The sequence below is a fragment of the Nelumbo lutea genome, chromosome 4, assembly GCF_056320005.1.
Source record: "Nelumbo lutea isolate HS-2025 chromosome 4, American lotus-T2T, whole genome shotgun sequence".
Classification (NCBI taxonomy): Eukaryota; Viridiplantae; Streptophyta; class Magnoliopsida; order Proteales; family Nelumbonaceae; genus Nelumbo; species Nelumbo lutea.
The window spans coordinates 30,416,037-30,432,404 of NC_142687.1; positions in this window are offsets into that span (position 1 = coordinate 30,416,037).

The following is a 16,368-nucleotide window of genomic DNA, read 5'->3' on the forward strand; positions in this document are numbered from 1 at the left end:
GATATATAACTCCAAGCCAGTATCATAAGCTAAAGCCATCTCATTGGCACTCTTGTATAATACTTGATTTGTCAATTTGCATGGTTAATTTTACAATTTTACCCTTGTTTCATATAAATGCATATACGTTTGGTATCATTGTTATTTTCTCAGCGACGTTTTATTCCTGGAAAGGTTTTGTGGGAGAAATGATAGATCTAACTGCTTTGTCAGCGTGGATTAGGAACATCTCCTGTAAGCACCATTTTAGAGCTAAACCATTTTTAATGTTTTCTCAATACCCAGCTGTTTATTTACCAGTAAGCCTATGTGGAGCCTAGTGGCGTTTAATGGCATTATCAACCACTATCTCATTTTTTAAGATAAAAAATAATATAAAGGATTTATTAAATAAACACCTACACTACTAAACATTTCCTAATCACACAAGATTATTGCATGGAAATCTTGCTGCACATTGGGAACATTTCCCAATGAATTTAACATAAATGTAGGAGAGATATTCCCAAATTATGGATGGATGTCATGTGAACTTCTTTAAGCCAAAATTTTAATTTTTAATAATACATTTTTCACCAGTTTTGAAAAAAAAAAGAACACATCTAATCAATTGCACGGTATTACATGTTCTAAAAACCAACTAGCGGGGACCCTTGCGATGCACGAGATTTGTTAAGCAAAACCTAAACAATAGGTACAAACATATAATAGTATACAATTGTTTTATATTTTTAACTTTTTAAATAGTTAATAATTATTTATATTTTATATACTATGTACTTTTGATAAATTTTTTACAATACAAAAATAACAATAATTAATTTTATCTAGGGTTGTTCATCAAACTAATGAAACCAACCAACACAATCAACTCGACTTGAGTTGTTTGGTTTTCTAGCATTTCCGGTCAGCTTTGGTTCAATAATTTTTGATCCGACCAGGTTGGATTAGTTTTGCTTTGGCCATTTGTAAATCAACCAAAATCGAATGACCTAACCATAGATATATATTAATATTTTTATATTTAATATAGAAAAGTGGGAAAATTCTATATTTCTTAGTCTAAAATGTTTATAAATTTAATTTTTAAATTTTTTATAATGCCACTGTAATTTTTATGTTTAAATCTTTTGAACCGAATGACCAAACCAAAAATCGAACCAAACCAATACAACCCAAGTGGTCCAGTTTTCACAAATGGTCAATTGATTTTAGGTGACCAACTCCCCAACTAGACCCTATCGATTTAGTTGGCCAAACAATCCACAACCGAACCGAACCAACCCATGAACACTCCTAATTTTATCTAAATGAATAGTCTAATCTCTAATAAATAACAATAGTTTAATCTCCAATAATTATTGAAAAATTATAATGAAAATACACAATTATTGAAAATGAATAACTACAATAAATACTAAAAATATATTAAATTATTTAATAAATAGTATAATCCCAAATAACAGTTTAATCTCCAATAAATATTAATAAAAAAATTATAGCAAAAATATAGTAAGTACAATAAGTACAATAAATTAAATTTTAAAAAGTTTAATAATAGTAGTTTAATCTCGAATAATTTCTGTTAAATAACAAAACAAAAACAAATTATTCATAATTATTGAAAATATATTTATCACAAAAGAATAAATAATTACTAAAAGACAAAAAATTTAATTTTAGTATATATAATTATATAATAAATGTAGATTAAGAGTTTAAAATTATTATTAATAAATATTAATTTTCTAAAAGTAATTTTCTCAAATTATTAATTCATATAAGCAAAATTAGTTATTTACAATATTATTTGGTTATTTAAATAATATCATTATTTAAAATTTAAAATATTAATTATTTATTGAATTTAATAATCCATAAAATTATAATCCATACTATTATCACATAATTTCATTATTAATTTTATAAAATATTAAATTATTATTGTTTTCAATATTATGTTATTATTATTTTTATACTTTTATGAAAATTTTTAAAATTATTACATAATTTATTTATTTTAACTATTTAAAGTCTAATTATACTAAATATTTCGGTATTTAAAATATTTAGTTATTTAAATAATATGTAAAATATTTAAATTTTAAAATACAATTATTTATTGAATTTAATAATCCATAAAATTTTAACTTATTCTATTATTACATAATTTCATTATTAACTTTGTAAAATATTAAGTTATTATTAATTTCAATCTTATGTTATAATTATTTTTCTACTTTTAAGAAATTTTTTAAATTTACTACATAATTTTGCTATTTTAACTATTTAAAATCTAGTTATGTTAAATATTTCATTATTTAAAACATTTAGTTAGTTAAATATTTAAATAATGTGCAAAATATTTATATTTTTATTTGAAATTTATTTATTTTAAAGCTATTACATAGTATGATATATTTTGTTATATAATTATTTAGATATTTTTAATATTTTGTTATTTAAGATATTTATTTTTTGAATATTTAAATAATATTTTATTTCTTTAATGTTAATTATTTATTATTTTAATAACATTTAAATTGAATAATCGATAAAATAATAATTTATATTGTTAGTACATAATTTCGTAATTAATTTTTTAAAAATATAAAATTATTAATAATATGAATATTATTAAATCTATTAAAATGATTTTTGTGTTTTTAATAAATATTTTAATGTTATTGTATAATTTCTTTGGAATATTTAAATAATTCTTAAATTTTTTAATTCAAACTTTCTTTAGATAGATATAGATAAAAGGGTAAAATACAAAAATAGTTTTGCATTATTTAAATAGTTTTGGGGAATTTTTTTGTAGATTAATTTTCTAATTTTTAATTATTATTTATTTAAAAAACTATGGATTATTAGTTAAAAAGTTTCCCTAAATTATTTGATAATTGTTAACATAGATATTAGTAAATTACACCAATTAGTAATATATTTTTATGAATAAATAATTGTTATAAAAATTTAACAAAATTTTATTAAACTACAATGATTGATGTAAATTACACTAAATATTAAATATTTGAACATTTATTAATTAATTAAATTTTTGTTTTCACCAATGGTTGGTTAGTTTCGAGTGACCAACTTCTTAACCCGACCATATCAGCTTGGTTAGCAAAACAATCAATCTCCAACCGATTTGAATAATTGCCTAGTGAATACTCCTAATTTTATCTAAATTAGTAGTCTAATCTCTAACAAATAATAATAGTTTAATTTCCAATAATTATTGAAAATTTATAGTGAAAATACACAATTGTTGAAAAATATATTTATAATGAAAATACAATAAATAACTAATAAAAAGCTTTAATACCTCTATGTTAACAGATCTACTTCCACTATTTTAATAATAGTTTTTTTTCATTTATTTATGTTTGATATTCTTGATGTAGATTTAGTCATGTTAAATATTTAAATAATATGTAAAATATTAAAAAATTCATTTTTTGAATTTTATTTATTTTAATGTTATTACATAATGTTAAATATTTTTTATGTAATTATTTTGCTATTTTTAATGTTTTTTATTTAATATATTTAGTTACTGAAATATTTAAGTAATGTTTTATTTTTATGTTAAATTTTATTTTTATTTGAATAACATTTAAATTGAATAATTCATAAAATTATAATTTATGTTGTTACTACATAATTTCATGATGAATTTTGTAAAAATATAATAATATGAATATCATTAAATCTATTATAATTAATTTTTGTATTTTGAATAAAAATTTTAAAGTTAGTATTTAATTTTGTTATAATATTTAAATAATTCTAAAATCTTTTAATTAACACTTTCTTTAGATAGATGTAGATAAAAAGTGGGGGAGGGGATAAATAGGAGTTAGAGATAGTTTAGGAGAGGATCTCTTTAATAAATTAAAGATAATTTAAGATATTAATAGGAGTTACCGAGTTAGAGATAATTTAGGAGATAAATATGAATTATTGACAATTTAGGAGAAAGTGGTGCCATTTGACTAAACATTGAGAAACCAAGTCCTCTTTCTTTATGGTTGTTTGAACTTTGAAATAGTTAAACTTATGTTATTTCTTTGTTGGTTAACGAGTAACTAGCGAGGGGCCCCTATTATGCAGGGGCTAAACATGATGATAAATTCGAAAGAAAAAATCAGAAATGAAGAAATTAATAGAGAAATTGCAAGTTTGTAGACATATTGGATCATTGAGCAGGGATAGACAAAGTAGTTTAAGGTGTGATACATAAGGAAAAAAAAAACAAAGCAATAACTCTAAAGTTTATAAAAATGTTGTAATGTGCTTAATAATTCCATATTCGTTATTATGAAGGTGACAATGCTTCAATGAAACTTGTTTCATTTGTAAGAACTGAAGCAAAGAGGGGGTTATTAAAGAATGTTCTTGCCCCATTTATTTGATGAGCTAGTCTCTCCAATGTACAAGTTCTTGCCAATGCCTAGAAAAGGAAGAACCAATGTAAATTGTGAACAGTAGTGTCAAAGTGTGTTTGTTGTCACACTGAATTTTAATATTCTTCCATGGAAAGAATGTTGTGTTTGTTGGGCAAGTTTGATTATTGTTCATATATGATATATAATGAACAAAAATAATTATATGGTTGCAAGAATTGGGTTCAAAACATGAATAGTAATCACAAGGCTGGTATTATAGCCACGTTCATCATTTTCCACCAAGCACACGGGCTTAGGAATCCTAAGGAATCGAAGCAAAATTCTGAGGATGCTTTTACAACAAATAGGGAAAATAGTGTCGTCCTAGTAGTCAATATCTTTGTAATAAACAAGACTTTGTACCTTTTTAGTAACCCTGTAATAAATGTGTAGTAAGATTACATCATAGAAGGAGGCTTATAGCATTTAAGGCACATGTTCTTTCATTTAGAGATCAACCCCAACCACAGATTTGCTCTATGGAGCTTCAATTAAAAAGGCACCAAACACATACGACATGAGTAACATCAAACAAAATTTGCAAAGTCATTAACAAAAACAGTCACAAGACCTTGAAGTTAATGTTTCAAAGTCTATGGGGATGAGAAACCTTGAAATACTTAGAATCTTTGGGGATGAGAAAAAGACCAAAAAACCTTGACATTAATGCTTAACCTTGGAATCTTTGGGGATGGAAAAAAGACCTTGAAGTTAATGGTTAGAAGCTGAAAACAAGAACAAAAACGGTGAGAATAAGATAAAAAATCAAACTAATAAACAAATGCTGAATTTATCAAGTTCCTGGTGGATGCAGTGAATCAAAGTAGGCTGAGTCAAACAAGTGAAGGAGGATGTAAAGTAGGCAAAATCTGAGAATAAACCCAAAAATATATACCATGAATCCGAGAGGATGGGGTGGGCCATGTCATGAGTGCAAAATGTAGTCACTCATACTATTGCATTAAATTCTTTGATCTTGAAAGGATTTTAAGGATACACAAAATCATATAACTGCTACACTTACAACTTTACAAGACATCAAAGAAAAAGAAAGTACATCAAGTATTAATTAAGTTGGAGCGCATTAAATATCTGAATGAAATATGAAGTTAACAAGATCAATGGTTCAAAAAATTACACGTAACAGGCTGAAAACTACTCAATCAGTCATCTCGTCTCCAATGCCTCCTGAGCACATTAAATACCTAAATGACATCTTCTGAGCACAATAAATACCTAGATGTCATTCATGTATTTTTTGAACCATTGATTTTGAATTTCATTCTGCCTCCAATGACCGACTGAGTAATTTTCAATTGTTAATAAGAGATCAATCATAGATTTTGAATGTCATTGATTTTGAATGACCGACTGAGTATTTTTTGAACCATTGATTTTGAATGTCATTTAGGTATTTTTTGAACTATTGAACCATTTTGAATGTCCTTTAGAAAATATCATTTTTAGGTATTTAATGTGCTCAAAAGGTACATAATGTGATGATCGGCTTAGAATATGTCATTTTAGCTTGTTACATGTAAAACTAAAAACCTCTCTTCTTTGGTTGAAAACTATTCAGCCATTGATCTACCATTGATCTCCTGTTAATGGCTGAAAACTACTTAACCGGTTATCTACACACATTTCTTGCCTCCAATGCCTTTCACCAGTTGGGTCATCTACACACGCTTGAGTTTCATACGTGTAGATGCTTATTACTATTTCCTCAAGAAGCCACGCCTTATCTCCTTATGCCCCCTTGTGCTTTATATATATATATATATATATATATATATATACTACTTATAAAAGTGTGAATGAGGAGGTTTTGGCTTCTAGAATTTTTCTTTATTGAAATATCCCTCTTCTTGAATTTAGTTCATCTCCATTGAAAGAGCATAAAATGTTAGGGGTGTTCACGGGTCGGGTTGGATCGGTTTTTTGGGATTTTCCCAACTTACCCGACCTGATCGGGTTAGCTAAGATGGGAACCAAAACCGGCCCACTGACAGGCCAAACCGACCTGGTCGGTTTGATTCGGGTTGGGTCGGTTTCGGTTTTGCTCCTGTACAAAGCCAAACAAAATCTGAATTAGTTGATAATTTGATTTTTAATAGTCCAAGATAAATCTAAATTTAATTCAGGTAAAGAATAAAATCAATAAATTCTTCATGTAAAAAACAAGTGTCAATAATGGGCCTTCTAGAGTAAAAAACTAGGTAAATCTAGGTAGGTAAATCAATAAAATAAAAATTTAGAAACCTTCTAAATTATAATCTAGGTAAAAAACTAAAAAATGACACCTAATTGAATTCTAATTGTAATTGCCTAATGGGCCTTCTAGAGTTCTAGTTCTAGTAGAAGTCTAAAAGTAGAAGACTAGTAGGAATTAGGAAACTACTCAAACTAGGAAGTAGGAACTACCAACATGCAAGAAAACCAAAACCGACCCGAGAATTCGGTTTATGTATGTGCCCAACCCGAAACCAACCAGTACGGATGAAAACCTGACCGATTCGGGTTGGGTCGGTCCGGGTTGGTCGGTTTGGTCGGGTTGTGCATTCTTATGAACAACCCTATAAAATGTAATTAAAAGAATGTCATTAAGTACATTTAATTACCTCTCATTAAGTCTCACATTCAAGTCATTAAATAAATCACATTGTCTAATCCAACATTTATACTTTTGTTTATCATCATTAAATTCCACTAATAAATCCATACACAATAATTATTAATAGAATGAAATTTTATATTTATAAAATAAACATAGAAATGAAATCATATTTTTCATCTAGGTGGAGGATAAGTACTTCAACCATTTGGGTCAAATAGATAACTTCGTGATGTCATAAATAAATAATACAAATTTAGAAATATAAAAAATGCTTTTATTTATCATCATTAAATTCCACTAATAAATCCATACACAATAATTATTAATAGAATGAAATTTTATATTTTTAAAATAAACCTAGAAATGAAATCATATTTTCCATCTAGGTTGTGAGTAAGTACTTCAACCATTTGGGTCAAATTGATAATTTCCCGATTTCATAAATAAACAAATTTAGAAATATAAGAAATACAAGTATAGAAAAAAAGTAATTTTGAAAAAGATGGACACGTTTCTATTATTATATATTTTTCATATTAAAAAATAACTATGATAAAATAGACATAATTTTATTAATGATGGACGTCAAATATACAACTTAAAACCGACAGGAAATTAAATCATCTTCCTATCTAGGGGGTGGGTTAGTGGTTCAACCTTTTCAGGTCAAATAGGTTAACCCATGATGTATAATTAAAATTAAAATTTTAAAATAGAGTAGTACAAAAAAATATGAAACAATTTTGGGCACATCTATAATATTATATACTAATAATATAGACAAAAGTAAGTATGAAAAATAATAATTATTTTATAAATGATATAAATGATATAAATGAAATGCAAAATTTTAAACCAGTTTGAAAATGAAACCATTTCCATATCTAGATGGTAGGTAGATCAATGATGAAACACACACACACACACACACACACACATATATATATATATATATATATATATATATATGTTATATATTCACCATATTAAACAAAAATAAATGTAAAAATAAGAATGACTTTTATCAATGATGAAAATGGAATACATTATTTAAAATCAACCAAAAAAGGAAAATGGTTTTTCCATCCAAGTGATGGGTTAGTGGTTAAACTATCCATGTAAAATGGATGTTATTATTAAATAATAAAATACATAAAATTCTAGAAAATTTTAAAATTTATCGATAATTTTGGGTACATTCTATAATATTATATATTCATCATATAAAAAAGTGTGATTAATGAGAATATTTTCATTAATGATAGAAATTGGATAAAAATTTGGGCAAAAAATAAAGAACATTAATGTCTAAAACATGACCCACTAACCATGTCAAATGGTTAAATGATTTAATTAGATAGGTCATTGTAGACAAGTGGTTTGATAGGGATGCAAATAGATCGGATAGGATTTGAATAAGGGTATATTTGAATTTGATTCGGTCTAAAGATTTTATCGGATTTTATAAATATTGGTTTAAAAGAAAATATAATTTAAAAAAATAATATGTTTGATATTTGAATTTGATACAACCCAAGTTAATTTAAAAAAATAATAAATTATTAAAAGTAAAAGAAAATATAATTGTTGAAGTAAATAAAAACAAAAAATATATGTATTTTTTCAACTATTTCATCATATAAAAAGTTTACAAAAATGTAATATAAATGATATATTTATAAATAAATAATAAATAACATATATATATAATTGATTTGACCATAATAAATAACATATATATATAATTGCATTTCCTCTTGGTAAATAAGTAATTTTTATTATCTCATAAATTATAATAATAAAACATAAAAATATAGAATTTTTTATAAATTTTATAGAAAAATTTAAACATGCATTAATATTATGTATTCTTCGTATTAAACAAAAATATGTTTGAAAAATAAGAATTATTGTTAGTAAAGATAGAAATGACTAAAATACAAAGAAAAAAAAAATGAATTAATGTCTTAATCATAGTCCATTTTCCTAGTTAAGTAAGTTAATGGTTCAAATAATAAGGTCATTTGGTTGCTGGCTACATCATCATCATCATTTGATATTGTCAGGTGCAACGCACACGTACACTTTTACTAGTTATATATATATATATATATATATATATATATATATATATATATATATATATACTTGATTATTTAGAATTAAAAAATAAATATTTAGGATGGGGATTTGGAGAAAGGAGAGAGGCATGTTACGTGGAACCATCGACATGAAAAAATACTTTGGATTGCCACAGTGTCACTCGTTCAGCAATTTAGAGCTATTGGCCCCCTGTCAAAACTATCAAAATTCAAAAGGATACGCTTCCCTTTCCCAAGGAATTGGTGTCTAATCTCTCGTCATGTCTCTCTATAGTACTTGTTTGAGCTTATGCGCTTGAGTTCCTCACTCCTGGCACCTCACAAGCGCCTCACACGCACATCTGATCGTATTTTTTAGTTATTATTCACGGGAGATGTTCTCAATGCACAGTGGATGTGCATGTGAGGCGCCCATTTGTGAGGAGCAGATCTCGTCACGGTCCAATGTTCCCCTGAAGCTGGCTTGGATCTACCTCTTCAGACAAAGCTATTCTCTCATCAAATCTTCCACTAGTGCGACTGTTAAGGGTTTAAAAATGGTTGAGTTTACAAAGATGATATGGTGGAGGAGCTATGAAGTTTGGGTCTTTTTGGCAGAGTTCTTATGGACAAATGGATGAATGCTGATGAAGTTGTTGAACAATTAGGAAGCTATGGAATAATCCTAAAAGATATGAAGTTGAAATCCTCAGGGGTGAAGTGTTATGGCTAAGCTTTGATCGTGAAATGGATCTAAAGCTATTCTTGGAAATGAGCCCCTGGCCCATCCAAGAATATCCACTGTTGTTGCAAAGATGGAGCCTAGACATCAACCCCATGCCCCGGCCCAGTTCAGTGTGCGCGTGTGAAAAGCACTCCAACCTCCTTCATATGCATGGAATATCTATAGTCCTCTCCTTCTATGGGTCCCTACCTATAGAAAGAGCAAAACTACAAATATACTCCACTTTCACTCCTTTCACATAGGTTGGGTGTCCATCATTAATGACTTTATAACTGGCTTTAGCCCCATTCTTACCGATGCCTCATAAACCACCATTGAAGTTTGTGGTTTGGTTAATGAATCTGCCAGGTTCTTATCAGACCTTATAAAATCCAGAGCGATTGTACTTTCGCTGAGATATTGTCTTACTAGGTTATGCCTTAAGTGGATGTCCTTCTTTTACCGTTGTACGTCTGGTTCTTAGCTCTGGTTATTGCTGCTTGGCTATCACAATGGAGAGAAATGGATGGAATCGGTCGCGGCCAAAGTGGTATATCTGCTAGCAAGTTCCTTAGCCACTCTACCTCGGACCCTAGCAATTCTAGTGCAATGAACCCAGCCTCAATTTTTTAACTTGTATTGCATGACTGCTTTACCTATTTCTACAATACTGCTCCTCCACCTAGAGTAAACACATATCCACTGGTGGAAGTATTATGCTTTGAATATGAAATCCAATTCGCATCAGTAAAGCCTTCTAAAATAGGAGAAAAACCTGAGTAATGTAAACCAGAGTTTATGATTCTTTTTAAATATTTTAATAATCTTACTAAAACTTCCCAATGTTCATTTCTAGGATTATGAGTATGCTAATTTAATTTTCCCACAGCTATAGCTATATCTAGTCTTGTACAGTTCATTAAGTAAGATACAAATCCAATTATACTTGCATACTCCTTTTGTGAAACAGGTTCTCTTACATGTTTTTTTAAGTGAATGTTACAAATAAGAGGTGTTTTAATCGGTTTACAATCATAGTGTCCAAATTTCCTAAGAATACTCTCTACATAATTTGATTGGGAGAGAATAAAGCTTCCTTGTTCTTTATGGATTTTAATCCGCAAGATTACATCAACCTCACCCAAGTCCTTAGTATCAAATTTGGACATTAGAAATTGTTTTGTTTCTTTTACAACTTCCATACTAGTTCCCATTATTAGCATATCATCAACATATACACAGATCATGACTCCTGTATTATTTTCAAATTTGCTATAGGCACATCTATCAGAATAATTTCTGCTATATCCATTAGTTACTAACACATTATCAAATTTTTCATGCCAATGTTTGGGAGCTTGTTTTAAGCCATATAGAGACTTAATTAATTTACATACTTTATTTTCTTGTCCTAGCATTATGAAGCCTTTACGTTGCCTAATGTAAATTTCTTCCTCTAATTCCCCATTTAAGAAAATTGTTTTCACATCCATTTGATGAACTACCAGCTTGTTAATGGATGCTATAGCAAACAAAACTCTAATTGTTGTTAATCTTGCAACCGGGGAGTAGGTGTCAAATAAGTCTACATCTTTCTTTTGTTTGAACCCCTTAGCAACTAATCTGTCTTTGAATTTGTCTATTGTGCCATCTGGTTTTAGTTTTTTATTAAAGATCCACTTACAATTTAGTGCCTTAGTTCCAGGTGGGAGATCTACAAGTTCCCAAGTGTATGAGGTGAAGTTACAACTTCTTGCTAGGTTACTGGATCCTTGTCCATCCAAAATGTGAACATTCCATTACATTAGTTTGTTTCTCTTCTTGGTCTTTTACTTCTCTTTAAGTCTAGGTCATACCTAAGTGAAGTACTGGTTCCTTGTGCACTCACTTGTTCTTGATTTCTAACTTGGTTTTGGAAATGTTCCCTATTTAATGTTTTATTTCTCCAAGAGAAGATGTGCTCAAAGAACTTTGCATCTCGGGACTCTATTATTGTATTATTTTCGATAACATTTTTAATTATTTTAATTACAAAGAACCAATAAGCTGCATTGTTTTGTGCATAACCAATGAACAAAAAGTTACAGGTTTTTGATCCTAATTTCTTTCTTTTAGGTTTGGGTATTCCAACCTTTGCTAGGCAGCTCTAGACTTTTAGGTAGTTCAAACTAGGTTTTTTGTTGTGCCAAAGTTCAACGGGAATCTGTCATTTCTTCTTAAGTGGAATTTAGACTTGTTCATGGGCCGGGCCGGGCCGGGCTTTTACTCTTCATTAATGGAAATATGTTAGGCCCGAGCTCGAGCCCGAGCCCGAGCCCGAAGCCTAAACTAATAAAAAAATTAGAATTTTTTCCTATTCAATAATCAATATAAATTAGAATATATTTATACTAATAAAAGAATATAAATTCAAAATTTATTTACATTAAAAAAAGAATATAAATAAGGGAAAAAGGATGTGGAGAAGAAGGGTTCGACTAGAAAAATAAGGGAAAGCGGTGAAAAAAAGAGGGGTATTCGACTAGGGTTTTTAGGTTTAATTATAGGTCGAGCCGGGCCGGCCCGGCCCATGAACAGGTCTAGTAGTATTCTATTATATAAGAGACAAGCTGTTAGGATTGTTTTCCCCCCACAAATTCAGAGTTGCACTTGAACTAATTAGCATTGCATTCGTTATTTTTTTTAATGTTCTATTAAGTCTTTATGCAAATCCATTAGATTCAGGTTGATAGGGAACTATGGTTTCATGTATGATTTCATTATCTTCAAAGAATTTTCTAATGGTTTGTCCATCATATCAGTTCCTCTATCTTAGGGGTGATCACAATTCGATTAAGACCAAAAAATTGAATCAAAATTTTGGTTTTGGTTTAATTGGTTCGGTTTAATCAGTGTTTCGATCAACTTCGGTTTTGGAATTCGGTTAATACATAGTTCGGTTTTCGATTTTGGTTCTTGTGATTGGCAGATCAGTTAACCGAAAAAACCGATTTAGTTTTGAAACTCTATGTCATTGGGTCATTCAATGGGACACAATACAATTGTGGTCCCCATTGCATCTAATGTTTTCCAAAAGGCCAAATTTATTAAACAATTAAATAAATCCAATAAAAGAGGGAATACGAATAGGCAGCCACCGCGGCCCGCAACCCTCCCTCTCTTTTCGTAGAAACCGATCAACAAAATAGTAGTTCTTATTCCTCACTTCTTCCTTCTAGTTTTACTGTTCTGAACTTTGTTACTTTTGATTTTTGAGTTTACCTTTGACCTTTGAAACTTAGGATTTTAGAGACTCTAGAGATACAGAGAGAAAGACAGCGAGCTAGCGACGAGCCGACGACTTCAATCCAGAGTTCAAATCCAGACTCTAGTCCTATTGTGAGTATTGTCTAAGACTCCAAGTGTGCAATGCCCAGTATGGTAGTGCTAGACTGTTAGTCCAATTGTTAGTTCATCACTCAACTCGCTCCCATCAATTTCAGACTTTAGTCCATACTCCAGAGTCCATACTTCACTTTCAAGACTCATTGTTGTGCTCATATTTGGTTACAGGTAAATAAATCTTCTTCTTCTTCTTTTTCTTCTTCTTCTTCTTCTTCTCTGTTTTTGATAGAACCTAGAAGGCTAGAACTCAATATTTTCTTTTAAAATGGTTTGCAATATTAGCATAGGTTAGAGTATCTTAGCAGAGCCCGCTAGTTTTAACTTTTTGATTGCGAAATTTCTTTGTAAGGGACTTTTATTTGTGTTTAGAAATCAGAGGTTAGAAGTGGTGGAGCTTTTGATAACATTACAATGACAATTTTGGTTTTAAATTTCAAGTGATTTTGAGTTTTGATAACTCTATCAATTTCACATAGCACATAAGTGCTTCATGCTCATGTCCATTATTTTGGTTTTAATCGAAATATCCAAAATAATCAAAAAAATTTTGGTTCGATTTAATCGGTTTTAGTACCTTTCAGTTTCGGTTTCAGTTTTTCATTTCACTAGATCGGTTTTTAAAAATTTGGTTTTTTAGGTAATTAGTTAGGAAAGAAAATAAAAAGACTTAGAACAAATAGAGTAGGGGTGAGCATTCATTTTTTTTTTCGGCTCAAAATTGAACCAAAAAAACTGAAATTTTAAAAATCGATCTAGTGAAATGAAAAAACGAAATCGAAATGTACTAAAACCGAACCAAAAGTACATTTCGATTTTGGCTTTTCATTTCACTAGATCGGTTTTTAAAACTTTGGTTTTTTCGGTTCGGTTTTGAGCCAAAAAAATGAATGCTCACCCCTACTTTATCTATTCTAAGTCTTTTTTTATTTTATTTTCTAACTAATTTTTTACTTCAATTTTGTAGATTGTGAAAGCTTGATCAGCTTCATCTTTTGATCTAAGTATAACATATTTTTGCATATCTAGAGAAATCATTTGTAAAATGTTATATTGTATCTTTTTCTTCCTCTTGCTTCATGACATTTAAGGTTTCCTAGATCTCTATGTATAAGTTGTAACAATTCAGTTTCTCTTTGTTCACTTTTTTGAGGTTTCTTAGTAAATTTTTCTTTTACACATGCTTGTCATTTTTTATTTGTAAAATTAATAGGAACATTCAAAACTCCTAATTTACATAAACATTTTAAATAAGGAGCACTACGATGTCTTAGTCTAGCATGCCAAATATCAAAATATTCAACGATATAAGTAGAAGAAGAAGTAGTTTTGTTCATAATAATAATATCAGAAACATTTAGTACAAACAATCCTTCTGCATTGTATCATTTTCCAATAAATACATTATTTTTAGTCAACACGGCCCTTTCTGCTTCAAATGTGAGTTTCAATCCTACTTTGTTGAGGAGTGCTCTCGATACTATGTTCCACCGGATCTCCGGCACATGCAGCACATCATTCAGCATGAGAATTTTTCCTGAAGTCAGTTTTAGGAGCACCTTTTCTTTGCCGATGACCTTCGAAGTTTGTGAGTTCCCCATGAAGACTTGCTCTTCTTCAGTCTGAATTGTATACTCATAGAAGGAACTGTAATCCCCACAGATGTGCTTGGTAGCACCAGTGTCCAGTACCTATTCCTTCGGCTTATCAACAAATTTACCTCAGTTACCATGGATGCAATAACATCCTCAGTCAGATTGACTTTTGGTTTCCTAGAGTCCCTTTTTTTTCTGTATCGGTAGTCCTTCTTGTAATGTCCGAATTTGCCACATACATAGCAATTTCCTTTCTTTTGTTGCTTCTTGAATTTTTGGTCCTTTTTTACATTCAAGTTTTTTTTTTTAATTTTGTAGTCTTTTCCTCTACCAGATTGGTTTTGGAAAACTAGTCATCTTTTTCTTTCTGTTTTTTTCTTCAATCTTAATTTGGACCACTACTTGGTCCAAAGTAGTGTCATTCCTTTTGTGTTTTATACTAGTTTTGAAATCATTTCATGTATGTGGCAGTTTCTTTATGAGAAAATCGGCAATGAATTCATCTAACAGTATCATGCCTTCCTTTGCTAGTTCCCCCACAAGAACCTAGAACTCATCTATTTGGGCAGACACGTCCATGTCATCTTTCATGGTGAAGTGTAGGAAGTTGGCAATGGCATATTTCTTGTTTTCGGCATTTTTTAGAACATACTTAGTGTCCAATGCAATCCCGATTTCATAGGTATAATTGTAGGAAGAGTAAACATTGTACAGTTCATTGGACAAGCAGTTTAGGATATGGTTGGTGCAGAGGTGGTTGGCTGTAGTCCAGTGTTTTACAAGAATTGTGGGTTCCTCCATGTTTAGTGGGTTCGGTTCGGTTAAGGCAAAAGCTACCCCTAATTGCTCTAAGGTAAACAACAGGCGTTGTCTCCAACGCTTGTAATTGGTTCCATTGAAGGATTCAATCTTAGAGAAATCGTGATCTGTTGACAGTATCCGGTTCCTCATGAAGGATTTAAGAAACATAGGTTCCATAAATGCGGTTTTTAGAATGTTGTAATAATAATAAAAGAACAGATGAAATTTATCGATAATCGCTTTCCAAACCAAAGTTGCAGTGATGTGAAGTTGTTGTACGAACTCGAAACTGAGAATTGTAGGAAGATGAACTTGGTCACCCACCTTAAAACCGTATTTGCCCCCTATGGTACAGCCGGGTGATCGCAAACCGGTTGTCAAGATAAAACAGTCCACAGTCCATTTGTAGATGTGTACCCACTTATTAGACCTCCGAGATGTTTAGATTTTTCAAAGAAAATAATAATGTTGAAAAATGATATGTATACTGAATCGGCCAAAGGAAGAAGAGACAAAAAAAAAAGAAAAAGTATTAATTTGAAATTAAATTCGAAATTTTAAAAAAGAAATTGAGTCACGCGCACGCCCCCGCCGCGCCCACCTGCGGATTCTTGGGTCACACTGAAAGCTCTGCCCAAATAATACAGATAATCAAATGATAGAGGATTTAGCGGTAGGCAGCGCTGGAAGAGAGAGAGGCTATGGAGACCGG